This window comes from Ornithorhynchus anatinus, chromosome 17 (assembly GCF_004115215.2).
Source record: "Ornithorhynchus anatinus isolate Pmale09 chromosome 17, mOrnAna1.pri.v4, whole genome shotgun sequence".
In the NCBI taxonomy this organism is placed as follows: Eukaryota; Metazoa; Chordata; class Mammalia; order Monotremata; family Ornithorhynchidae; genus Ornithorhynchus; species Ornithorhynchus anatinus.
Genome location: NC_041744.1, coordinates 22,379,320 through 22,407,268, shown reverse-complemented (window position 1 = coordinate 22,407,268; position 27,949 = coordinate 22,379,320). Strand labels below are relative to the sequence as shown.

At 44.4% G+C, this 27,949-nt stretch overlaps 1 protein-coding gene across 1 annotated transcript in view; it reads right to left on the bottom strand.

Moving 5' to 3' along the window:
• The window catches only part of NRIP1 (nuclear receptor interacting protein 1), a 76,169-nt gene extending 63,577 nt beyond the window's left edge, over positions 1–12,592 (bottom strand). The window contains exon 1 of the mRNA XM_029082243.2: positions 12,006–12,592. The gene's annotated coding sequence lies outside the window, so the exon portion shown is untranslated. The remainder of the gene's footprint in view (positions 1–12,005) is intronic.
• Between the last annotated feature and the right edge of the window lie 15,357 nt (positions 12,593–27,949).

Below are 27,949 nucleotides of genomic sequence, written 5' to 3'. Positions count from 1 at the left end.
CATATTAAAAGAAAGGTACAACCTGGGGGTGGGAGGCATAGGGTAACACACACCTCTCACTTTGGGAAGGAGACAAAGTCCCTGGACCCAGCTTCCTACCCCAGGCTCTCTAGAAGGAACTCAAAATGCAGCAGCATTTGTCTGTGCCTGTGTTCTTCCTGTTCAGAGACACACGGACTGGACTTTGTAAAACACGACATGGATTTCTCCTGCAACGGAGGTAGAGCTACAGAAAGTGAAGGAAAGTGGATAAGAAGCAGCACCTGGGTTCTCAGTGGGTCAACACTAGAATGGATAAACTCAGAGTGGGCAAGGAATGTGTCTGTTCATTATCGTGTACTCTCCCAAGCACTTAGTACAGTGCTCTGCACACAGTAAGCGCTCAATAAATACAACTGAATGAATGGGAAGGAAAAGGATTCCTCACTCCTCTTACCCCTTCAACACCTCCAAACAGATTTGGTTTTGCTTATTTTTATTTAGGGCCCAGATGGTCCAGCAGTTTACTAAAGACAGAATTATGACAGACCATCTTATTGCAGGGTCCCAGGGAATGAAATGCTGGGCTGATTAAGGCAAATTTCATTCTTTGAATTAGTGTATTTAAAAGGTCTGAAGGGTTATAGGAATACTATAACTGTACACTTGAACTCTAGATGGATCTTTTTTCCAGATTGTTCACTTGGTTATTCTCCTTTTCATTTTTGGCCCCATCAGGGTATTACACATCCTTAGCCAAAGAGGGCTGAGTGCTTCCTTCAGGGCTTTCAAACAAAGAAAACAAACCCTTTGTTTCCCCAACATTTACCTTGGCAGCTCAAAACTTGGGGATGCGAAACAAAATATTTGGTATATGTCTTAAGCAACAATGGTTTCAGCCAAAACAATTTTCATTGTTGTTTTCGTTTGCAGTAGTTTCAATTGAACTTTCTTTCTTGTGTTCGGGTAACTACTTAGCCATGGATTTTCTGGAGTCAACAATTTCAGTAATCCCACAAATTGTAAATACAGTAGAAATGTTTGCTATTTTTTGCATCAAACACTCAGTTTCACTAAAACATTTGTATACTCTGAATGTAAACTTAGTGGAGGGAAACACACCCTACATGAATTGGACATTTCCATCCAACTCCTTAGCACCCTTTCCTCCCACCAACCAACTCAAGTACAGCTCCTCAAAAATTTTGCTCTTCCCAGTGAACTATCTCTATACCGTGAATTACCTTTTTATTTAAAAACCTCTGTAAAGATTCGGAATTCTTTTTAAAAAAATTAATTCCTTCCACCATTATTCCTAGCTTTATTCGTAGCACCATTCCTTGACAATAAAAGTCCATCACTGCTGGAATTTTCACAGCTTAAAACAGACATGGTTCCAGCATGATGCTTGGCCTGTGATTAACTATCATATGCAAAAGCACCAAGAACTCAAAGCAACTAATTCTCCTAAAAAATATATCTGCACCATCCTTCATCATTCTCCTAGATTGTGCAGATCACAATGGAGATAAGACTTAAATTCTCCTATAATATGATTTTCTTCATTTTCTTTCAACTTTTCCACTGCGCTCTGTGGACATGCACAGTGACAAACATCTGGGGAAAAACACTTCCGAAGACAAACGTACCCTGTATGCTGCTACTATTACACGAGGTTGGAACCTACTGTCAGGAAGACAGACGGGATTCAGTAGTGAGACCCCAAGCCTGAGAGCCCACATGGAGTTGCTTCTAGTGCAGGGGGCTTGCTCGGCATCACTCTCACTCTCGCCCCTGCCAGCCACATTCTCTCTATGGGCACAGAGTGCAACGAAAGACTCTCTGACAAATTCACAGGCAGCCACTAACCACCTTAGCCAGCCACAGGCACAGCTAGTTGAGACTAAAACTCGACTCTCCTGATTACCAGAACAGGCCTCTTTTCACTGGACCATCCTCAAATGACACTGAAATTTGCATGGTCATTTCTGCTCCAATATGACAGTTGGGTTCTTGAAGAGTTCCGTGTTCCAAAACTCCCGCTACAGTAGCAACCACCGATGGAATGAGAATTAATGGGTTAGAGAGCAGATAACTCCAAGACACCAACATGGCTGCCATTTTTCAATAGAAATTCCTATATGACACCAAACACTAGCACAGTGTTTTCCATCTGCACTCCTCGTTGCTTCTTCCTACCCATACTTATGCAAGACCCAGAACCAACTCGCAGTGTGGGAAGGACATTCCCTAAATTTCTCATCATGGTATAACTCCAAACCATGGCATGAAGACAGGTTATGGCAGTATTGTCTCTCTGCTTTGGGGGTGATTTTAGAAAACACTTCTCTGAGGTGGGTACTGTTCGTTACAGAAACAGTCTGCTCTCATATCAGAATTCTCAAACTGGGAGTGGTTTCCCGGGAGCGGAGGAGTAAATTATGGGAAGTTTCTGAAAGGGTCACAGAGGGCAGAGGAATTAGTCAAATAGCACAACCTCTTTATCCCAAAGCCTCTCTACTGCTTGCCTCTTGAGTTAGCCCCATTGCTCAATGAACGAGCGAGATTTGTCCCTGTGCCAACAGTAGACACCAGCCTTTGCCCTCCCCTGCGGCCCACCCTTCCCATTTGTTTCCTCTGAGGTTTTTAAACATTCGCTGGCATACGTGACAAGCTGCTACAGCCACACAAGTAATCCCACCACAGTGCACCCCACAGACTGCTACAATATCCTCAGGTAATTTTTTTTCCACTTGGAGTCTGTGCTCTACAAACTGTGTAGAACCTGTAAGCTCCTAAAAGGTAGCGATCCATGATGACTCATTCTAATATACTCTCTCGCTCAGCTCAGTGTTCTGCCCACAGTAGGCACTGAAATATCATTGATTGTTTTACTGATTGAAATACCTTAGGTTCTTAATTTTTTTTAAGGGGGAAACTGGGCTGTCCCAGAAATTTCCTGCTTTAGCCCAGTGCCTATTAGGAAATCTAACCCAGCCATTATTTAATTGGCTGATCCTCCCACTTCTCACCTCACCCCCAGTATAATTTAGTTCCCTGCCTAACCACCCTCCCACTGGCCTCTCCTCCCCTCCCAACTTCGTTTCATTTTCTGGAGGGGGATAGGGGGGACAAACTACAGCGGCCTGTTGAGAGGAGTCACAAGGTGAAAAAATTTGAGTCACTGCTCTGCTAACTAGAGCGCTAAATTGAGGAACATCACTGCGGTGTACCTCAGCTCCCTTCTCCGTTCGGGATCTGGTTAAGAACTAGGTGGTTCTGACAGAAACCGACCCAATCCTAAAAGCTAAACTCCGATCACGACCTTGTGAATGAACACACCGACTACATTTGCCTTGACATTTCAACCTAGAGCCCCCAAGAGGTGCTGTGTGACAGCAAATGGTCCCCTCATTCTAAATGCGGAATGAGACTGTTCCCTGTCCTCCCCAGGGATCGGTCGGCACGAGGCCTGTTGGTGAGGCAGTTTCCTGTGCTCCGGTTAAAGGGGCTGGTCAGGGTGGAAGCAAGGCTCACCAGTGAAGAGCCCGCAGAATTAGGTCACAGGGCTAAAGCGGGAGATAAATCTTGGCCTGAAATTCTCCAAAGCTACAGCACAGAACTCTTTCTTCTCCTCGTTTCTAATGGGAGCAGCTTCCAGATTACCAATTTACTCAAACCTTCCATCTCTCAGATGATCCTCCCTTCCCACTGCCCCCCAAAACATGCTTGCTCCACTTAGAAGGGAAAGAGGACAGAGTGGAAAAAAAAAAATCGCTCACCAAGATCCACGTCTCAAATGCTGTCTACTGGTCCAGTGGAAGGAAAGAGCACGCCACTGGTGAGGTGGGTTCCGGGCCGATTCTGCCTGCCACTGGCTATGTGAGGGAATCTATTTATCTATATTAACGCCTTCTCTCCCTCCAGACTGTAAAATCATTGTGAGCAGGTAACATGTCTACCAACTCTGTTACACTGTACTCTCCCAAGCACTTAGAACAGTGCTCTGCAAATAGTAAGAACTCAATTAATGTGATTGATTGATCCAGGATGCTAGGTACAAGGCCAATTTAACTATTCATGCTTTTTTCAATTGCTTTAGGGTAATCAGACTTGCCATTAGATGATTTCAGATTATTTTTCCCATAAATCCCCCAAAATTCTTCCAGAGACTTCCCTTTTTCATATTGCCAATCTGACCCTTCTAGTAAGCCAATTTAAACATGGGAGATTCCAAAATGACCATCCTTTGAAATGCAATCTTTTCCCATTCAGTTTAACTCCACACCTCTCCTCGATCTTCTGGTCAGAAAATACACACTTTTAAAGAAAATTTGCAAATCAAAATGGGTAGTGAGTAGGTATATCAATGGGTATGGAGCAAAGATGAAAGTAGCATACAGCTCTTAAAAATGCCCTGAAACATCTGCAAGAGAATGCACCATAAAAAGCACTAAAATGAAATAGCATGGCCTAGTTGATAAAGCACAAGCCTGGGAGTCAGAAGGCCCTGGGTTCTAATCCCAGTTCTGCCACATGTCTGGTGCTTTGTTTGCTTTGTGATCTTGGGCAAGTCACTTAACTTCTCTGTGCCTCTGTTATCTCATCTGTAAATTGGGGATTAAGACTGTGAGCCCCATGAGGGACATGGGTTGGGTCTAATCTGACTAGCTTCCACGTACCCAGCATTCAGTTACAGTGCCTGGCACATACTAAGTGCTTAAATACCATTAAAAAAAAGCACTGAAGATGAATTACTGCTATATGCTCTTCTTATGTAAAACAAAACCCATAATCCCAGGCCCCTTGTCTGGAGCCAATATAGACTGTTCAAGTTGACCCCTGCTGATGGCTAGGAACTCACCAAGACCTCAGCACCTGGTCTACCCTGCAAACTCACCAATCTAGTCCCTGCTTAGGGTTTGCTGAAACGTGAAAACAGCTGACCACTCCTCTGGGTAGGAATCAAACAAGTTCCCGCTCTAAGGAGAGTCTAGGAATAATGGCTTCTCGGACAAGAGGCCGAGGCCCCCCTGTTCCCCTGGAGCTCTGACTCAGGGTGCCGTTTAGGTCAGTAAGACAGATATGAGACATCACTGGGTTGGCTCCTGAAGCATCCTAAACTGATGATTCAAATTCCCGCAGGCTTGTTATTTAATATTTATCGAACCCTCAGGCTGAGTCACCCAGTGACCTGAACTCGAAGGCAAATGAGGAGATCTTCTTCCCCACCTTTTTGTGGTATTTGTGCTAAGAGGCCCAATGTAAAAAGCACCAGGATACAGAGCGAAGGGTATAATTTGGCCTAAGTATTTCACAAGCACAATCCCTCCTTGCGCCCACAGGACTTGGTGACATCGAGGATCACACCAGCTTTGTAATTCAAGCACAACTAATAACCTCACTGGAGCGTTGTTATTCCCTTTGGCAACTGGTAACTAAATTTGCATGTCATGTGTGGACATGGCAAAAAAAAAAAAAGTCCCTCAACCATCCTCCTTGCCAAAGTCCCCGGCAAGATCTGGAGATTGTACTCTCCCAAGTGTTTAGTACAGCACTCTTTAGAGAGTTATGTACTCACTAAATATTATTGATGATGACGACAATGGAGAGCATTCGCTTGAATTTTTGTTTCTACCTGAGGAGACGGGCAGAAGTAAATGGGAATGACCGAGGCCAAGTCCCAGAAAGGCCGTTTTTGAGATGAGAATGATTTTGCCATCACTGTGGCAGCTGCCTCGGCTGGTGTGGTCAGCACCCCCCTGTCCACGTGGACCTAGATAGGACTGTGGCACCCAGTTCCTAGCCCTTCCTTAATGGGGCATTCCAGACCCTTCCCCTGGCAGCAGGCTGCACCCACACCTTCCTCTCTTCCCTGTCACCCTAGCCACATCATCCCACATCAAAACACTTTTACTTTTGCCCCTGAAGAAAGCAGGACATTGTGAATTTTAGCGGGTGAAGAATAATTTTCATGGCAGCATGATCAGAGTGGTGGAAAAAAATCCACAAAGTCCATATCTTCAAGAATAGATCATTCTAGAACTCCTATTCTTTGATGACAGGCAAAGGTGTTCTCTCCGACAACCCAGAAGGCAGCTTGGCCTAGAAGAAAAGGGCATGAGATTGGGAGCCGGGAGCCCAGAATGAAATCCCACCTCTGCCACCAGCTTGCTGTGTAACTTTGGGCAAGTAACTTCACCTCTCTGGGCCTCAGGTTTTCTCATCATTCATCATCAGTTAAGTAGAAACAAGAAATCTAATCTGATTACCCCAGTGCTTAGCACAATGCCTGACACCGAGTAAGCACTTAATAACACAGACTTGTTCCACTGTTCTGGTGACACTCAAAAGGAAATCCTGCACACGATCTAACTCCAAGTCTGCTTCTCATTACGTAACTCCAACAGTTTTAGGGTAAGTGTTATCCCTGGCAAGGGTCATGGTATTAGCAGTATTTTAGTAAGGTCAGCAATAAAACAATAATATGGGTCAACATTCATTCCTCTCCTTTATCCCCTCCTTCCCTTTGGTACTTCCAAAACATTTAGGGAGAGAAGGCTTCTGATCTGGGATTGGTGGAGCCTGGAGAGCCTTGCGTTTGGCTGAGCTGATTTTGTAATGTTTGCAATAAAACAATTTAGAATTGGATTTAAATTTCAGGCTCCGTGATGCAGATTATGCAGCATAACCACGACAATTAAAAATTTTTAATATAAACTGCCTGTAGAGGGGGATTAATAATCCATTTTAGGGCCTGTCCCATGTCAAATAAAATCCTGGTGCTCACAGAAGCACTGAAACTAAACTCTAGAACTTTGAAACCACCAACTTCAGGAACACTTCAAGACAACAGAGGCCCCCCAAAAAAGAAATTACTATTGGATTCCCAAAGGATTTCTCATGGAGACCAACTTCTGAAGTGATTAGGTAACAGGCACCCTAAACACTGCTTTGGGTGCAAATGAAATGAGAATATTTTTTTTTATTAAATGACATTTCCTGGGAGTCCTAAACAAGTAATATCTTATGCCCGCCACTTCTTCCTTCAGTATTTCAGGCACTGAGGTGAAGAGCAGAGTAGAATGCCATCCATTTTAGAAGTGTTTCAAGCTAAATTCATTTCCTCCAAACTGTGGGCAAAGAGCCATTAGTATCCTGGGGGAAAACCATCTTGCTATCTTTCCCCCACCCTCCAAGTCCTCCAATCTCCTTCCCCGGACTTTGGGGTAACCCGCCCCTGTACAATAGGGAATCTAAGTCAATTAAACTGCTTTTTTAAAAAGAAATAGTAAGGGGAAAAACAATCAAGAGGTGATAACCTTCAGGGTAGTAACAGTAAAATTTTAACTTGAAAAATAGAAGCGACTTAGCCAGCCTATTGTAGGCACCCACAAATAATATGCAAACATGCTGTGGCCCTATTCATATTATTGTGGAAAACCTGAAAGAGATCACTGTTTTAATAAGACTGATTAAAGGCAAGCGGCTCCCAAACAAAAAGTAGACTTCACACATTTCCTCCTGCCTTCATGACATCTCTACTCAGATGTCCCGCCATCACCGCAAATTTAACACACCTAAAAGAGAACTCCTCATCGTCACGCCCAGATCCTACCCTTCCCCTGACTTTCCCATCACTCTAGACAGCACCACCATTCTTCCTGTCTCACAAGCCCATAACCTTGGCGTTATCCTTGATTCCTCTCTCTCATTCCACTCACACATTCAATCCATCACTAAATCCTGTCAGTTCGACCTTCACAACATCGCTAAAATCTGCCCTTTCCTTTCCATCCAAACTGCTACCATGTTAATCCAAACACTTAAACTAACCCGCCTTGTTCACTTTATCAGCCTCCTTGCTGACCTTCCTGCCTCCTGTCTCTCCTGTTCCAGTCCAAACTTCACTCTGCTACCTGGATCATTTTTTCTACAAAAGTTCAGGGCATGTTTCCCCACTCCTCAAGAACCTGCAGCGGTTGCCCATCCACCTCTGTATTAAACAGAAAGTGCTTACCATGGTCTTTAAAGCACTCAACCAACTCGCCCCCTCCTACCTCATCTCACTACTTTCTTACTACAACCCAACCCGCACACTTCACTCCTCTAACGCCAACCTTCTCACTACACCTCAATCCCATCCATCTCGCCCGCTGACCTCTCTCCCACATCCTGCCTCTGGCCTGGACCGCTCTCCCTCTTCACATCTGACAATTACTTTCCCCATTTCGAAGCCTTACTGAAGGCACATCTCTTCCAAGAGGCCTTCCTCAGCTAAGCCACCTTTTCCTTTTCTTCAACTCTCTTCTGCGCCACCCTGGCTCGCTCCCTTTATTCATCCCTCCCCACATCCCACCTCAGCCTCACAGCATTGATGCACATATCTGCAATTTTCTTTATATTAACATCTGTCTCCCACTCTAGATGGTAAGCTCATTGTGGGCAGGGACTGTGTCTGTTAAACTACGATACTGTACTCCCAAGTGTTCAGTACAGTGCTTCGCATACAGTAAGTGCTCAAATATAACTGACTTTGTTCTTGACTGCACTCAAGAACAAATTTCCCTCTCGCTTATAAGACTGATGCAGAGATACCTGGAAACAAAATGACCTCATTTACCAGTGGAGAAGCTTGTATTGTTCCCCCTCTAAGGATCAGCTACCCCTGCCCTGATATAAAGGAATGAATCACCATCAGAAATACATATTCCTACATCAGCACCTGAGACAAACAGGAGGATGGAACCAGACCTCTCCTTTTTTCTTATTTATTCCAACTTCTTCCTCTTACTTTTCTTCGCATCCAGAATTTCTTCATCCACCTTTTTGTCTGATGGCTGCAATTGGCTTGGAGGTTTTCCGCCACACCAACTTAATTCTCACTCCCAATCTTCTCTAGCCAAAATGCCCACAGTCCTAACTTGTGGAAAGGATGCACACACCAGTGCGCTGGTATTTTAGATGTTCCAGGATCCAAATACAGTAATTCTTTGCACTATTTTTCCCAGACAGCAGCCCCAATAACTAACTTTAAAGGAGCATCCCTTAGGGCAGTTATTTCTTAAATTGAATTTCTCAGAAAATCAGAAATGCCCCATTCTTAAGAAAGATTCATCTTCTCCATCCTGTTGACCGTAAAATAATCTCTGAGGCCTTATGGTGTCAATTCCCACTACTGAACCACAGCAAGAAATATCAAAAACAAGGCACAAAGTAGATTTAAAAACACACAGACACACACTATTCACCTGGCTTTTTGTAAAAGAGAAGATTCAGATCTCCAAAGTCATGCTCTTTGTCAAATGATTTCATGAGCTAGGGAGGGATGGCATTTCTCTCTCTCTCTATTTGGAGCCTTAGAAATTGTCACAAAAAACTTACGCCCATCTGTCCCCCTCCATTACACCCCTACAGTTGTCAGAAAGAAAAGTGAATTCATTTTTAGTTTCTCGTCCTCAGAGTACTAAAATAGTAGTAGTTGACAGAATTAAAAAAGCGCTCTAATTCTCCCTGCTCTATTGGTATTAAATAAGGCTCCAGAAGGCCATATTTCTGCCAGGCTACAAGATCTAAAAAGAGCGCATTACTTCCTCTCTAGACAATGTGGAGAAACATGTAGAAGATAAGCAGCTTTCTCTGAGCCTCCCATTTCATAGATTGTTTCAAGTTCAACCAACATGATAGACTGAAACAACCGAAACATCTTTTATTTTCAGCTTGCCATCCTGCCTCCTAACCCTCCCACCCTGCACGGTGAAGAGCAAGACCAACTTTAGTAAGACAGGGCAAGCAAGGAAGTCTAAAGTCAAAAAATGGCCACTGTTCACACTAGGGAAAGAAAAATAATCCCCTTGGGTTCTTTACAGCCTTTTTGAACCAGACCAAGCTACAGTGCCTTTACTCCTTTCTCGAGTTTTTAACTATCTGTACCTCCTGCGAAAAGATTATTTAAGCACAATTCAGAAGCAATCAAGTAACAAACAGACTCTAGGTGGTGGTGTAGGGTTTTTTTTCCCCCTAGAAATTTTGGCTTAGTCTTGGAGGAGTCATAAGATCATTTAGTCATTTATACGGACACATACTAGTATAGCAATTTACAGATTGCAACTATAATAATTTCCTGCTTTCAATCATAATCGCCACAGTTTTCCTGGGAGAATTTGGTGTGGCAAATGGAAGGTGTCCTAAAAATCTTCTTCGATCAAATCCCCGTAATATGCTGGGAACTGGGATTATAATTTCCCCACCAATTTTAGTGTATTTCGCCCGCCAGATCATTTTAGGGCAGTTTGAAGGTGGGGGGGAGGGCGCAAGGAGGACTTGACTTTTTTTTCTTCCCAATCACAAGGGACCAAATCTATGACACTACTAACCTTGTGGTCACCAATGCAATAGTCAGCTATATCAAATCCGCTTCTTTGTTTCCCAGATTTAAGAGGGAGGAGACATCCCACATGGGTTCTCACCCCTTAACCTCAGAACCTCTTGGAGGTGAAAAATCACAGAGGAAAAAGCTCAACAATGAGGCAACTACCTAGTTAGAACAACTCTGGCAGCTCTCAGGTCATTGTTTAGAAACTCCTCTTATTTAGCCATAGCTCTCAACAAAGACCAATAAACAAGAGCTACTCGGAAAACTTTTCTTCAAGAATTCTATTTCCAGTGTCACCACACGAACCCAATGCAGAATTGATTCATTAAAGTCAATTCTGGCTTAATACCAATTCATAAATTCAAAGTTATTATTCGCCCGGGCTTCAGAAGTTTACCCAAGAAGATTAGGAACCACTCATCCCATCACAACCACTCTCAACCTGAAACGCCCAGTGTCGTTCCTGAAGAAAAAAAAAACAAACACCTCCATAATCTAACAATTGATCATTTATCTACCATGACTCAGTTAAACTCCAACACACTGAATATAAAAACCGCGGACCAGACATGTTATTCAAATAAAGAGGGTCTTTTTTTCCCCAAAAACACAAAGTTACCTTGTCAAAACAAAGGACAGAAAAAAAGGATCTAAAATCCTTTTAGGGGTTCCACTCCTGCCTAAAACTAGGGTCTCCTTTTAACTTTTGAAACATCAACATGTGTCAAGGATTTCCAGTTCCTTGCCCCCCCCCCCCTTCCGCAACGCTCTATGCATAAAGGCCCACTACATTTTCTCAATATTAGAAGCTTCATTAGGGAAATGTGCTTTTCTTTGACGGGCAGGAGGGTCAGTTGGGGTAGATGATTTTAGGATCATCTTGAAATCCTAACTACAACCCTGAGCCAGACGATTCCCTGGGCACAGTTGGGAAGAAGGGATCTTCCAGGAGAGACTGGGGACAGAGGGCACCCCGAAACGTGGTGTCCCCCACCCCCAAAGAGGAGCTGGAAGGATAGCTGAGGCCTTTGGGCAGGGGGTGGCTATCACATGGGAGAGGAAGAGGAGTCACTGCCTGCGGGGGTGCGGATGTGTGCTTGGGGGTGGAGGGAGGAGGGGAGGGGAAAGGAGGGCTGTCTTTTCTATTTTTAATTTTTGTTGTTCTCCGGAATCCAACAGGCAGAGAGGGGAGGCCGCCGGGAAGCGGCCAGCAGAGGCTGGGAAAGGGGACACAGCAATAGGAGGGAGTCGAGGCTAAAAACGGGGTGTCGGGGAGGGGGCTCCTCCGGACGCAGGGGTCCCCCCAACTCCACCCACATGTGCCCTTCTCTCTACCCCACGGCGTGCAGGCCAGAGGGGGGTTTTTCTTTTTTTTCTCCAGGGTCGGGGGCGGTACAGTCCTTCCCGTCGGCCGGGTGGGGAAAGCGGGCGGTGGGGGGAATGCAGGCGGCGGGTTGGGATGGTAAAACTCCCCCCACCCTTTAGGACTAAAAAGGTCTGCCAACTTTTTTTTTTTAATTCCCTGGATTTTAAAGGAGTTGGGGGGGGGCTCTCTCTGATGTTGGGGGTGATCGGAAATAATCATTCCGGCTTCTGCCCTGCTCTCCCCCCGCCCCAGGCCCTCCCGGTCATCAGCCCGCCCCTCACTCACCGGACAAGGGGTGGGCGGGGGTCCGGGGGTCCTTCGGTCTGGCCGCCCCTCGCGGCGAGGCTCCGGCCCGTCCCTCCTCCTCCCCCCTCCCCTTTTGGGAAAGCAAACAACCCCTCCTAGAGAAAAAAAAAAAAACCCTCTTCCTTTCTGCTGAAAAATTGGGGAAGGAGCCCCTGTCCCCAATCCGCCCCCCTACCCCCGCCGCCCCTCCCTGGGGGGAGATGGCCGGGGGGCCTCAAACGGCGGCGATGGGGCGAGCAGCCGGCCCTGGCCGGCTCCGGCTGGAAAGCAAGTTGGGGATGGGCCGCTGGCCTCCCTCCTTTTCCCTGCCTGCTTTTCTGCCTGTCCGTCTGTCCGTCCGCCGGCCTGCCTGTGCGGGGCTGCCGGTGCGTGCGTGTTTCCAACAAAGCTCGGACCGACCGACGTCGTCACCACCACCACCGTCTCCTCCTCCTCCTCCTTCCCTCCGTCCGTCCCTCTGTCCGTCTGATCCGTTCTCTGTCCGTCCGTCCCCCCCGCCGGCCTCTCCTCCCAGGCCGGGGCTCTGCTGCAATGGCTGGGAGACTGACTTTCAAAGCCTCGCCCGCAACCGGGCTCCTCCCTCCTCCACCTAGTTCAGCTCGGCTCAGCCCGGCTCCTCCCCTCCCCTTCCCTCCCCCCCACGCCATTCATCTGTTCAGCCAAGTTTCTTAACCCCTTTCTTCCCCCCCCCGCCCCCAACCCATCATTGTCACCAGGAGGAAGGAGAGAAAAGCCCCCCCCCCCAACACACACACACACACACACACACACAACACACTCTCTTGGGCCAGGGCCGCCCTAGGAAGGAGTGGGATTCCCTCTTTTCCTACTTCCCCCCTCCACCCCCATCAAACAGCCCAAACCTGGGTTCTTTCCATTCAAACCCAAACGGAGATGGAAGCCGCCGGGGAATTCAGTCTAAACCACAAGCCTCATCCCGAGCCAAGTTGTAGGACCTTGCTCTCTGCACTCCCCCCCACACAACGTCTCGGAGCCCCTTCTCCCTCCTGGGCTGGAGGCCCGCCAAGACCCCCTCCCTGATCTCTTCCTTTCTCAGGAAACTTCTTGGGGAAGCCTCGGCTCTTCCCACTTCCCGCAGGCCAAAGGGACGCGCACATGCAAGGCAACCTCTGCCCCTCCTGCTGCAGGAAAGGCCTCTGGGCCTGCCGAGGTCAGGGTGATGCCAGGTCACCTGCCCTTTGATGTGCTGAAAAGCGGATCCCATCGGCCCCCAGCTCACTCCCTTCCTTCCCCTTAACTGTTGAAGATCGCCCTCCCTAAAGCTAACTCCCCCTGGATGTCCCCTCACCTCTCCATCCTCCCCGAAGCTCTCCCACCTCCATTTGAAGGGACAAAAGGAGAGAAGGCGATTCCGGGGACGTCCAAACGGGTCCCCTCTGACCCTTAGATTTCTGGTGTGCAGAGACAGCAGCCCACTGGTAGAGGGAGCTTAATCCTCAAAACCTCCCTTTCGGAAGAAGAGGATTTGACAATTTCACATCAGACCCAGAAGAAGGGGACGTGACCCCGCCTGAGGGAAAAAGATGAGACTCGACCCTCCTCGGTCGTTGTCCTCCGTTTTTGTTTTTTTCCACCTCCGGATTGAAACGTCTATTACATCATGTAACCCAGCTCTCCCGAGGCCAGGGTAGTATCGCCAGGGGACCAGTACAGCATAATTCCCTCCAGCAGACGCCGTGGTGTTCTGTAAAGGTTGGCTTGAAAATATCTCAGAGAGCACACACCAAACAACAAAACAGGACTACGCGATCGTTGTTTCTCTCTTCTGTAGTTGCTGCCTTCAGGGCTCACCTGCAATCTTCAAACTAGAACTATTAACACCCCCTCAACACCTCCCCAAATGTCAGATTTCCTTTTGACGCCAGCATTTAGAGACACACCAAGAAACAATTATCAGGGGAAACGAGTCTTTGCAGATTTTTTTTTTTGCATAAACGAATATGCTCCAGTCAAGCCTAGCCTCACCTTAAACTCAGAAATACCAAATACATGTTAAAACAGAAACAGATTGATAAGCACTCGACACTACTCAAATGCAGATTTCTGAACCGCTGAAGAATTCTATGCGGTCGCCAAGAAATTATACTGAGAATAACCCAACCAAACTATTGCCTATACATTTTCAAAAGAGCAAAACATGGCTGTTATCCGTTTTCCAAAGTAAATTAGAACTGGAGAATTGAACTGGAGAATAGAATTTTTATATTCGCTGTTAACAATGAGTGGTGCATTATTTGTCTAGATTAAATACTCAGCCTCTTTGCAGCCCTTAAAAAGAAGTATTTATTCCTTTAGACCTGGTGTTCACAAGTCAGAATTACACCCATTTTATAGACAAGAATGTTAAGGCACATTCGTTATGTGTAATTTATCCAGGGGAGGGCAGCAAAGATGTGACAGAAGCAGTTAGTACAGTGGTCTGCACATAGTAAGCATCAATAAACACCACTGACTGATTGATGTATTAGAATAATTCAGCCACAGGTACTATCTGGAAGCCTATTTAGCTGGGTTTCTAGAGCAAAGTTACTTCAGCAACTTGTGTATAGGTGCCATACTCTTTGATTTGTATAGTTCATTTTTAAAATGATTGAGTAATGAGCAGTGGGAACTTCTGGGAGAGTCCAATACAACAGAGTTGGTAGAAACATTCTCTACCCACAAGGAGCTTAGAGTCTAGAGGGGAGTTAGCAGTGTAGAGGACAACCTTGCCATTTTGACCACAGGGAATGAAATGCAGAACCAAAGAATCTAAGACTTGAGAAAAACCGAAGAAAGTAAGAAATCCTAGTCAGCCTAGATTACTTATTGGTTTCCCTGCCTAAAAGACGCAAATAACTTCACAAATAACTTCTCTGTGGCTGTGAGAACTGGATCCTTTCAACATCACATTCTGCTCTAACAGTTCCATCAGGGTCTAGCATCTCTACCATATCAGTAAATCAATCAATGGTATTTATTGAGAATTTACCCTGTACCTAATACTGTACTAAGTTCTTGGGAAAGTACAATGCAACAGAGCTAGTAGTCATGATCCCTGCCCACGAGGAGCTTGAAGGGGAAGACAGACATTAAATTAAATTACTCAAAGAGGAAATAGAGTATAACGAAATTTAAATAAGGGCTGCAGAGTACAAGTGCTTAAGGGGTACATACCCACGAGCATAGTCAGCACAGGGGGAGAGCAGATAGGGGAAAAGAGGGCTCAGTCAGGGAAGGCTTCTTAAAGGAGATATGATTTTAGGAGGGTTTTAAAGGTGTGGATGGTGGTGGACTGTGGGATATGAAAAGAGAGGGAGTTCCAGGCCTGAGGGAGGATGTGGGCAAGGGTCAGTGGTGGGTTGGTTAAGATCAAGGCACAGAGGGTAGCTTGGCATTAAAGGAGCCAAGTGTGTGGATTGGGTTGTGGTAAGTGATCAGTGAGGTAAGTTGGTGGGGGCAAAGATGATTGAATGCCTTAAAGCTATTGAAAAGGAGTTTCTGCTTGATGCAGAGGAGAAGAGGCAACCACTGTAGGTTTTTGAGGAGTGGGGAGAGATGATCTGAACAGTTTTTCAGGAAAATGATCAAAGCAGCAGAGTGAAGTGTAGCTTGGAGCGGGGACAGGCAAAAAGCAGGGAGTTCACCAGGAGTCAGATCCGGTAGTTAAAGTGGGACAACACAAGTTCTTGGATATCATGGTATCAATTTGGATGGAGAAGAAAAGACAGATTTTAGAGATGCTATGAAGGTATAACCAAAAGGATTTCATGACAGATTGAATGTGTGGGTTGAATGAGAGAGATGAGTTGAGGATAAAGCCAAGGTTATGGGTTTGTGAGACAGGGAGGATGGTGGTGCTGTCTGTGGTGATAGGAAAGTCAGGAGGAGGACAGGGTTTGGGTGGGAAGATGAGGAGTTCTGTTGCGGACATGTTAAGTTTGAGCTGCAGGATGATGGTGCTGTCTACAGTGATAGAAAAGTCACAGGGAGGACTTGAGTGGGAAGATGAGTTCTGCTTTGGACATTTTCATTCAATTGTATTTATTGATTAATCATATTTGAGTGCATCTCTGTGCAGAACACCGTACTAAGCGCTTGAGTTTGAGGTGTCGGTGGCACATCCAAGTAGAGATGCCCTGAAGTCAAGAGAAAATGTGAGAATGCAGAGAAGAAGAGACTCAGGGCTGGAGTGGTAAATTTGGGAATCATTCACATAGTATTTGAAGCCATGGGAGTGAATGAGTTCTCCAAGGGGGAACTTGTAGATAGAGAATAGAAGGGGATCCAGAACTGAGCCTTGAAGCACCTACAGTTAGAGGGTGTGAGGCTCTTGTACTCACCCAGGTGCTTAGTACAGAACTCATCACACAGTAGGCTATCAATTAATATTAATTGATTGGGTCACCTAAAGCACCTATTCACCATTCTTAACATCCAGGGGTAAGGCAGAATCACCAGTGGTGGAGAGGCCAGGAAATTCAGTCAGTTCACCAACTTTAAGGCAGGTATACCAGGAAATCCTGGTGGGCCTGGCCCAGTACCTGGACAGTTTGGGGCTACATCTGGCTCCACACAGTGTCTTAAGAGTCTAGTCTCCCTCCCACCCTACCAGGATGGTTCTAAAGCACTCCTGCCAGGATTTCCTAGGAACAATTTTGGAGCCAGCCACAAGACCTGATCAGCATTAGGATAACGCTCATCACACAGCAGTTTCCAGGACAAAGGAGTAGAACGGAGGACAACGGATCTTCAGGTAGGGTGAGCTGAGATGGGGCAACTACGGGCAAGTTATGCAGCATAAACAGTTTATTAAAGGTCAGGTGAAGCACAGCCTCAGGTGATGAGACAGGGAGGGAGGTAGGCTGTCGGGCTGGCTGTATAACAACCAGAAGACCATACAGGCATCTGACAGTTCAGGGGGCTGGCTCTTCTCAAGCAAAAGCTTTGGGAAGATCTTGATAGCAAAAGGCAGAATCAAGGACAGTACCTGGGGCTGCAATTAGCAAATGCAGCAGCACAATAAAGGACAGTCAGTTACCTATCAGTCTTTTCAATCAAACCTGGTTAGTTTCCATCCATTCTCATCCTCAAACCTGAAGGACAACTTGAGAGAGAGAGAGAGAGCACAACAAAGAGACTTTCTTTACAGTCACTATAGGTAAAATTCTAAAGAAATTTCACTTCCTCAAATTCCCACTGGTATGCGGAGTGCTTTTACCAATACACAGAAATCCAAAACAGATTACCAGAGGGAAAGTTAGAGATCAATCAACCATATTTACTGAGCACTTACTTTGTGCAGATCACTGAACTAAGCTCTTGGAAGAGTACCACAGATGAGATTTGGTAGATACATTCCCTGCCTATGGGGAGTTTGAAGCCTAAAGGGGGAGACAGACATTAATATAAATTATGGCCATGTACATGAGTGTTGTGAGGCTAAGGATGGGGTGCAAATCCAAGTGCAAGGGTGATGCAAAAGAGAGTGGAAGAAGGGGAAATAAGGACTTAGTCTGGGAAGACCTCTTGGGAGGAGATGTGATTTTAATAAGGCTTTGGAGGTGGGGAGAGTGACTGCCTGTCAGATATGGAGGAAGGAGTTCCAGGCCAGAATCGAGATGTGGGTGAGGAATCAGGGACAAGGAAGATTAGATGAATATAGTATGAATATTTGAGATGTTATTATCATTATGGTATTTCTCAAGCCCTTCCTCTGTGTCAAGCACTGTTTCAAGCACTGATATAAAGGGAAATGTTGGGAACATTTGATGTAGCATCCTTATCCTTATTCCACTGCTGGAAACAGACAACTAGGCTGGGTACAAGGACCATTGGTCTGATGTCGGAATGGCATTGTGCTTTATGAGTGGTGCATTATTTGACTAAATTAATACTTATCCTCTCTGCAGCCCTTAAACAAAGAACAATTTATTCCTTGCAGCCCGGTGTTTCAAGTCAGAATTACATCCATTTTATAGATGAGAATGTTAAGGCACCTTTGTGCTTCATCTGTGGTGAGAGAGGAGCTATCAGGAGAGTTGTGGAAGTTTGTATGACTCAGTAGTGCACTTTCAAATTCAAGAGGATTCTGGGACCAGGCCTGTGACCTTCTAACCTCTGGGGACTCCCCTGGGGGAAGCACCAACATCACCCCAGGGCATTGATGGATCAGTGGGGCAGAGGGTGGGTTATAATTGCCCATAGCTGGTTTTCTTTGTAGTACAGGAATGGACTGATTAACCTCGGTGATCGAGCCAAAACACCCTTCGGTGCAATCTGCTCTGCTGACTCACTCCCACAAGTGGCTAGGGTCCCGAAGAAGTGGTCTAGGCTGTCCCAATTTTTTTTTTAATGGTATTTGTAAAGTGCTTACTATGTGCCAGGCATTATACTAAGCAAGGGGGTAGATAAAAAAACTACTCATGTTGGACACAGTCCCTGTCCCATGTGGGGCTCACAGTCTGAATTCCTGTTTTACCAATGAGGTAACTGAGGCTCAGAGAAGTGAAGTGACTTGCCTAAGGTCACACAGCAGACAAGTGGAGGAGACAGGATTAGGATTCAGCCTTCTCACTCCCAGAACCCTGCTCTATCCACTAGACCACGCTGCTTCTCAATTGTACTTCTGTTACTGTATGGACCTTAGACAAACTCTTGGCTCTAGAGAGACTTTTCACAAAAGTATACAAGTCGTTGGTCTAGTAGCACTCTGCATAGCCTTGGGTCTCTTCCACCTACCACTTATCTCACATGTTCCTTAATTTCACCTGACATTTCCTGAACCAGCTTTCTAAAAACAACCCTTTTGTCAGAATCTTTAGGAGTGCAAGGTGTTGATGGTGTACTGCTTATTTTAATGCAGGTTGCAAATTCCCTACCACAAACCCTATGTTAGATACTGATGACCCTGCAGATATCCTGGAAGCCTCTTTCTCCTCCTCAGAAGCCCTCTTGGCCAGGGCATAGGCACTATCTTCTGTTTTAGAGATAGGCTTGGGGTCATTAATGCTCTGGTAAATATGAAAGTTCTAGGAGGAGCCATCTTCTGATTGCAAACCTGATCCCTATGATAATGCCTAAAGCTAAGAGAGAGGATTCAGATCAAGATATGCAAAAGGAAAAGAGGCACTTTTATCTCACAATGGAGAAAACCACTGAATGTTTCAATAATTGAGTCTTCCACATTTTTGGAAGAAATTGTATTCTGCCTCACAAGGGCTAGAGATTTAATCACTTTGAAAGATTGTTATGATAAATACCATTATTATAATTCTTAAAAAATCTGGTGGGAGAGCCAGTATTAAAGCCCCATGTGGAACAGGGACCTGATTACCTTGTATCTATCCCCAGCACTTAGAACAGTGCTTGGAAAATAGTGAGCACTTAACAAACACTATAATTACTGTTATTACTATTATTATGTGACTTTCTTGGAAGAGTAAATCCAAGATTTCTATTTAGGATTTTCTTTTGTAGGAGCACTCTGGTGCCTGAGACATTATTGAAGAGTCTTACCTTCACCCCCAAACCATTGAGAAGAGCATGGCTCAGGGGAAAGAGCATGGGCTTGGGAGTCAGAGGACATGGGTTTGAATCCCAGCTCTGCCACTTGTCAGCTGTGTGACTATGGGCAAGTCACTTGACTTCTCTGTGCCTCAGTTACCTCATCTGTAAAATGGGGATTAAGACTGTGAGCCTCACGTAGGACAACCTGATTACCCTGTATCTGCCCCAGTGCTTAGAACAGTGCTCTGCACATAGTAGGCACTTAACAAATACCAACGTTATTATTATGATTTGCTTAATTCACTGTCAGCAGTTCCATGGCGGGGGTGGGGAGGAACCAGATGCCAGGAATGATTTGGTAGTTGAAACAAGCCTACAATCTGCCAATAACTAACTGTATAGAGTTGCAAAAACATCACTTTGAAAGAGCCCCTACCTTAATTGACTGTTAAAGGTAGAATCACAGCCAGGATACTTCAACCACTTTGGGTGCCATGCTTTGAGATGGCTGTTTCGAATGGGATTCTGAGAAGAGCCACAAGAGTGATCTGAAGCCTAGAAATCACGACAGGATGTTCCAGCCCTCTATCTCTATAATTTGAGTATAAACCAGTTACAATGAGTGCACTCTACTTCCTATATGGAGGGACTGTCTTGGTCACTAAGCAGCAGAGGTAGAAGGTATTCTCTGAGATGGGTGGATGTGGAAAGCTAGGAGCCACAAACACTGAGGACATGTATTATAAATGGGGAAGAGAACAAGTTATGTAGCAGGACCATCTGACTGGTCACCTGACAAACAATCAGTTCGCAGGTTCTGTCTGGGATTTAAGGTTTGGTATAATTCCACTGGAATAAGGTGTTCGAAGTGTCCCCAGGATGTGGAGCCTGAAGCCAGTGAGGAGGGAGAGAGAGGAGCAGAGAAATTCTGTCCTCCCCCCGACTTCCCTCATCACAGTAGAGAACATCACTATCCTCTATGTTTCACAAGCCTGTAATACTAATAATTCTGGTATTTGTTAAGTGTTTACTCTGTGCCAGGTACTGTACTAAGCGCTGGGGTGGATACAAGAAATTGGGTTGGACAGAGTCCATGTCCCAAGTGGGGCTCACAGTCTCAGTCTCCATTTAACAGATGAGGTAAATGAGGCACAGAGAAGTCAAGTGACTTACCCAAGGTCACACAACAGAGAATGACAGAGCCTGGATTAGAACCCATGACTTTCTGATACCCAGGCCCATACTCTATCCACTATGCCATGCTGCTTCTAACTATAATCGTAATGCCGTAAACTTGGCATTATCCTAGACTCCTCCCTCTACTCTACCCCCTTCCCCGCCCCACAGCACTTGTGTATATTTGTACAAATTTATTATTCTATTTATATTATTAATGCTGTATCTATCTATAATTTTATTTATCTATTTTGATGCTATTGATGCCTGTCTACTTGTTTTGTTTTGTCTGTCTCCCCTTTCTAGACTGTGCATCCGTTGTTGGGTAGGGACTGTCTCTACCTGTTGCCAAATTGTACTTTCCAAGCACATAGTACAGTGCTCTGCACACAGTAAGTGCTCAGGAAATACGATTGAATGAATGAATGAATCACTCTCATTCAACCTGCCACCAAATATTGTCAAGTTGTACCTTCCCAACACCTCTAAAATCCATCCAAAATGCTAGCATGCAGATTCAAGCACCTTTATCCTGCCTCGACTACTGCATCCGCCTCCTTGCTGATCTCCCTGCCTCCTGTCTCTCCCCACTCCAATCCATAACTTTACTCTGCTACCAGATCCTTTTTCTTCAAAACATTCCATCCGTATCTCTCTGTTCTCCAAGAACCTCCAGTGGTTGTACATCCCCCTCTGCAAAGAACAGAAATTCCTTACCACTGACTTTAAAGCACTCAATTACCTCTCCCACTCAATCAGTGGTATTTATTGAGCACTTACTGTGTGCAGAGCACTGTACTAAACACCTGGGAGAGTACAACACAACAGAGTTGCTAGGCATGTTCCCTGCCACAAGATTTCTACTACAACCCAACCCACACACTTCACTCCTCTAACACCAAACTACTCTCTTCACCTCGTTTTGTCTATCCTGCCACCAACACCTTGCCCACATCCTCCCTCTGGCCTAGAACTCCCTCCCCTTTCATATTACAACAGTCCTACACTCTTCCCACTTTCAAAGCCTTACTAAAATCACTTCTCCTCCAAGAGGCTTTTCCTGACTAAGCCCTCATTTCCCCTATTCCCTCTCCCTTCCACACTGCCTGTGCACTTAGATCAATATCCTTTAAGCCCTTTGATATCCACCTTACCCTCAGCCCCACTGCACTTATGGATATATCTGTAATTTCTTTTAATGTCTATCTCCCCCTTCACACTTTAAGCTACTTATGGGCAAGGTACCCGTCTATCAACTCTATTATATTATATTCTCTCTAGCTCTTAAAACACTGCTCTAAAAACAGTAAGCATTCAACAAATACAATTGATTGAAGGGCGAGGAGAGGAAAAAAGAGAAAGATGGGGGGTTGGGGGGAGAGAAGGGACTAGGGGAAAAGGAAACAACCTATTGAGCACTTACTGTGTGCAGAGCACTTTGCAAAATGTTTGAAAACCTACAATAAAACAGAATTGGTAGACATGATCTCTGCCCACAAGTAGCTTGCAGTCTAGATGGGGAGACAGACATTAAAATAAATTACAGATACTTAGCTGCGGGGTTGAGGATGAGGTGAATTCAGATCTGTCCAATGTCACCACACCCATGGTCTTTCAGTAATTCCTCAGGGAGGGGAATTGGAAATGAAGTGAATGATCTGAATCATACAAGCAAGATTTTCTGATCTGAGGGGCAGGATTGACAACCTGGAGCGAGGCTGTTGGGAGAGGGAATGATAAGCTTCCAAACTGAACACTGCAGGAGCCCGATAGAGCTGGCAAAGGCCAAGTGCAGCGGATTTCCCAAGATCAGGCCAAGGGTGGGTCTGGGGAGCAATCAACTCTTTCCCTCAAAAGCAACCTATACAAATTACTCTGGAAATAGCTGGGCAGTGAGGAAGGAACCTTACTGGCTGTGCCACCCAGGTGCCACCCAGCCAATCACAACTGTTTATTTTCTCAGGGTCATAGACTTGAGAACTCCATCTGCCAGGAGGTATTAGGTGATTTTTATTTTCCAGCAGGCAAGTTCTGATTATACCCTTCTCTTTCCAGTCACAGCTCTTATACAGTGCAAAGATTTGGTCACAAGGAGAACTAGAAAGGGAAATGGTATTTAACTGAGTTCACTCACTGCACACTAACTTACATGCACTATCAGAACAAGCATACAGCAAAAAGCATCATAAACAGCTGGGATCAACAGTTATAAAGATCTGAATGGAGGATGAGTAAATATAAAATGTAATGAACCTGAGTCTATGAGTGCCTGGAGGAATTCTGTACTACAGCAACCTTTAAAAGGCAGTAGGAATTTATATGTTGGCCCCACGGATCTTTATTTTCTCCCACAACACAGGCCAATTAATAGTTAGGTACTCAAAGGTGTTACTGAGCCAGTAATGCATTTTATTTCATTTTTTCACTAATACTGGGAAGTTTAAAAATGGTCACTTTATTTTTGAGCGAAGAATAACCTAAAAATCAGAAGTAAAACATGTGTGTGTGGTAGTGGGGAAGGGGGTTATTTTAGTCCTCTTCTCAGCCCTTACATTAATACTGATTTATTTACATTTACATTAATACTGATGTTCATCCTCCTGTTCCCACTATTTCCATCACTAACATTTATTGAATGTTTACTATGTTCAGAGCACTGAACTGACTGCTTAAGAGAATAAGATAGAATAGATAGGATATCTGCCCTCGGGAAGGTAAGTACTTTTTCCTGCCTCCCCCAGTAGATTTATAAACTCCTTGAAGGTAGAGAAGGTCTTGCTTCTATTGTACTCTCCCAAGGACTTAGTACAGTGTTTAGCCCCCATTAGGCACTCAATAAATTATACTCCTTGAAGAGGAAGAGCAAGAAAAAGGAAAAATAAAATGAGATTTGACAAGAAGGGTGAATTCAGAAGAAAAAGAAAGAAAATAAAGCATTACAGAACTACCCCGGAGATCAGGGCCAAAGGGAAATGGAAGGGAAGGAAAGAGCAAGGGAAGACAACAGAATGGCAAGAAATAGAAGGGAACAGAAGGGTTTGTTTGGTTAAGAGCATGTGGGCTGGTGAGTGAAAGAGGAGACGGATCGAGAAAAATGTGTGGGAGGTATATTAGAGAAAACCGGGAACAGGTTTGAGAATAGGTGGGTTGGCATGGTGAAAAGTGGTTTATCTGACTTGGGAATAATTCATTAATCCCCAGTGAACTTACACTTTGGTATTATCCTTATTTGGAAACCCTGCACTTTCCAACTGGAAGACCCATCCAGAGGCCTTGATGAGGACAAGAGTTTTTGAACAACTCTTCTTCACCCTTCTCCCCTTCACCCCCATCCCCTACACATGCACACATACACCCCTAACCCCCAAGGAATCAAGTCATGTGGGGGAAAATAAAAGAATAATGATAATCTTATGAAAAAGGGAAAGGGCAGAATAGGGAAAAACATTTTCCCCTTATGTTTATCCAAGGGATAACATAACCTTGTTTCAATAAAAAGGCTTCATAGATGCATCATCCGAAGGCATTCCTCAAGTGCCTTTCAGGAAAAGTCAGATAATCCACTCTATTTGGTGATTGAAATGGTGAAACCAATCCTCTTAAGATTTAGGTGATAGAAGATGCTTAGGTAAGCCTTGTAGTGGAATATTTTCTGAAGATAAACTTAGACCAAGGGTCAAAGGGTTGACCCTGCATGGGATGGTGGGGGGGATACTGGGTTCTCCGCAGTGCAACAGAAACATGAGCAAGAGGTTATTAAATGTAATACGTGGGAAGGGACCCTAACCATCCCCAGCAGATGAAAGCCTACTCCTTTCAAAATCAGAAATGGAAATTACCTCCCTTGGCAACCCACTCCAATATCTAACAATACTCTCTGTTGGACAATTCCATACTTCTTCTGGATAAGAAGATAACTGCACTGTCACCTTGCCATTGTGTCTCCAAGTCATGATGAATGGGAATATCTTAATTTAGCACCTGCTTCTTTCCCTGATAAAAGTAACCGTTAGCATCTGTTGAGCACCCATGGGAAACAATAGACTCTCCTAGATGCTTAGGATGTACAGAATGAAGAAGTGGTCGTTCCCTACCCGCAAGGAGCTTGTATTCTAATGGGAGAGTCAGACATAGATATATATTCAAATTGAGCAATCAGAATAAGTAGACTGTATAAATGACTACTGCTTATATATCCCTTATATACTACTGCTTATATATTGAAGACGGTACACTGCTAAAAGTGGTTTGGAGGTTGATGGGATTTGGTGGCTGGGAGTTAATCACGGAAGGCTGTTTGGAGGAGATAGGATTTTAAGAGGTACCTGAGAGGGGTCAAAGCAGAAGTTGAGAAGTCCCCATTAAGAAACTGCATTAGAGAGACAACCCACAGGAATGCAAACCCACTGTGTGCTGAAAAATGTTTCATTTGGAAAATATTTGCCAATGAAAGTGCTTTAAAGTCACTTACTGACTTTTAGAGTTAATTGAACACAGCTAGTCATAATAATATGGTAACAGACACTTTTCCTATCCTGAGCATATGCCTTTCTCATGCTCTACTTATGCTTTATCATGGAGAAGACAGATATGAAGTTTTATTGTGATGACATTAAGTGTTCCTCACTCGCATTTTTAAATATCACTGCTCTATGCCTTCTCCTTTGCCTGTATCCCACTAGTTTAAGTCTAATGGATAAAAGACAACATTTTAGAAAGCATGAGCTGATGATGAACAGTAGTGGAATGGTAGAATAGTAATATAAATCAAATAACCAAACCAATTAGTAGCATATGGTGTATGATTTTTTTGAATCAGCCAATAGTTTTTATGGAAAAAAGCATTACTATTTGTATATAATGCCAAATAAAGAAATCTATATTAATAAAAAAATGCCAGCTAGAAAGGCATTACACTGCCATTACAGGTCATTAACATGCAAAAGCGGACTAAATTATCCTTTGCTCTCAAATTATTTCATGTGTTTTGCTATTTCTAAATGATCTTACATCATTTAAACTGTTTGTTCCTTTCAAAACAATTGTTCAAATTCTGCATGTCTTTCTGGCAAACGGGAGCATTTTTAACCACTGAAGAACAAAGATTATGGAAAATAAAAGATATTATTTTATGACTTTGTAAATGAATATCAAATTTAATTACTGTAGCTTCTGGCTGCTTTAGGTAAAGGACAAGACTTAACTTAGTATTCTGGCACAGGACCTGACTCAGTCCTGCCTTGGAATGCCTGACCTGAGTAGGTAGTAAAAGTGAGAGGAAGGGAATGAGAATTACAAGGTTACAATTTAACATGCCCAGAACAGAACTCCTCATCTTCCGACCTGACCCTGTCCTCCTCCTGACTTTCTCATCACTGTAGATAGCACCACCATCCCCCCATCTCACAAACCTTTAACCTTGGCATTATCCTTGACTTATCTCTCTCATTCAACCCACATATTCAATCTGTCATCAGATCCTGTCAGTTCTACCTTCACAACATCGCTAAAATCCACCCTCTCCTCTCCATCCAAAGTGCTACTATTCTGATACAAACAGTACCCTAGCTTGCATCGACTCATGGCATCAGCCTTCTTGCTGATCTCCCTGCCTCCTTTCTCTCCCCTCTTCAGTCCAGACTTCACTCTGCTGCCTGAATCATATTTCTACAGAAACATGCAGGCCATGTTTCCCCAGTCCTCAAGAACCTCCAGTGATAGCCCATCCACCTCTGCAACAAAAAGGAAGTGCTTACCATCGGCTTTAGAGCACTCAATCATCTTTTTCTCTCCTACCTTACCTCACTGACTTCCTGCTATAACCCAGCCCGCACACTTCGCTCCTCTAATGTCGGGCTACTTACTGTACTTACTAGTACTGTACTGTACTAGATCTTGTCTATCTCCCCATCGACCCCTCATCTTGTCCTGCCTCAAGCCTGGAACTCCCTTCACTTTCATACATGACAATCACTCTCTCCACCTTCAAAGATTTATTAAAATAATTTCTCTTCCAAAAGCCCTTCCCCAACTAAATCTTTATTTCCCTTATTCCCTCACTCTTCTGCATCACCCTTGAATTTGGATTTGTACCCTTTATTTAACCCTTCAGCTACACAACACACATACATGTCTGTCATTTATTTCAATGTCTGTCTCCCCATCTAGGCTGTAAGCCTACTGTGAGCAGGGAACATATCTGCCAACTCAGTTCCGTACTGTGTACTTTGCCAAGTGCTTAGTACAGTGTTTTGCATACAGTAAGCACCCGATAAATATGATTGATGTATTGATTGACAAGAGAAATGGAATAGAGAGAGGAAGAGAGAGATTTTTCAAGACCAGTATATTTAGAAAAGTGGTTTGCACAAGCTTCACTAACTGGATGTAGTTCTGATAATCTCATTTTAGGAAGGACATATCAAGAGAAAGAACAGAGACAGTCAACCAAATGGACCAGGAGGTAAAGAGGCAGCTTTTGTACCAGGGTTGGTAGGAAAGATTTGGACTCTGCATTGAAATGTCAGAGACCAGGAGGGGACAGGATAGTAGTTTTCCAAATCATGATGGGTACGGGCAGGCTAAACACAATGCTGTTGTTCACCAAATCCCACAATACCAGGGTGGGATGGCGGGCATTTAAGCTTGAAGATGGTAGGTTGCAAGCAAATGAAAGGGAAATATTTTTACTCAGATAATGGTATACATGTGGAATTCATTTACACAGGAAGTTTTTCAGACTGAAAATGTCTACTTGGGTTTGAATAAATTCATGGAACAGGGAGGTCCAGAATATGTTATTAGAAGGAAAAGATGGGGGTGTTTGATGGTACATCCCTAAGGACACAATTGGATGCCAAGGAGAGTAGCATTACTCTGGTTCTTCTAGCATCATTTGTTGCCATGGTTGGAGACAGAATCTTGGCCTGGAAGGATCACTGGCCTGAGCCAGCATGATATTGCCTATTAAAAACAGAAGACTATGAGAGGATTTAAAATAATCAAAAGGAAAGAGATTAAGCCAAGTGTCATTAGCACATTTACTTTATCTGTTTATTTCTGAATCCTCTTTCTATTTAACAAGTACGGATGCACCCTGAAACACTATCTACAGAAATGCTATTTAAAAGGTGAATGAGAAACTGGGGATTCTAGAAGTCATGCCCTTAAATTTTCTCCTCTCAGTCTCGGTTTTTGCGTGTAGCATTTAGGTATGCTTCTTTACTTAGGCTGAAAGG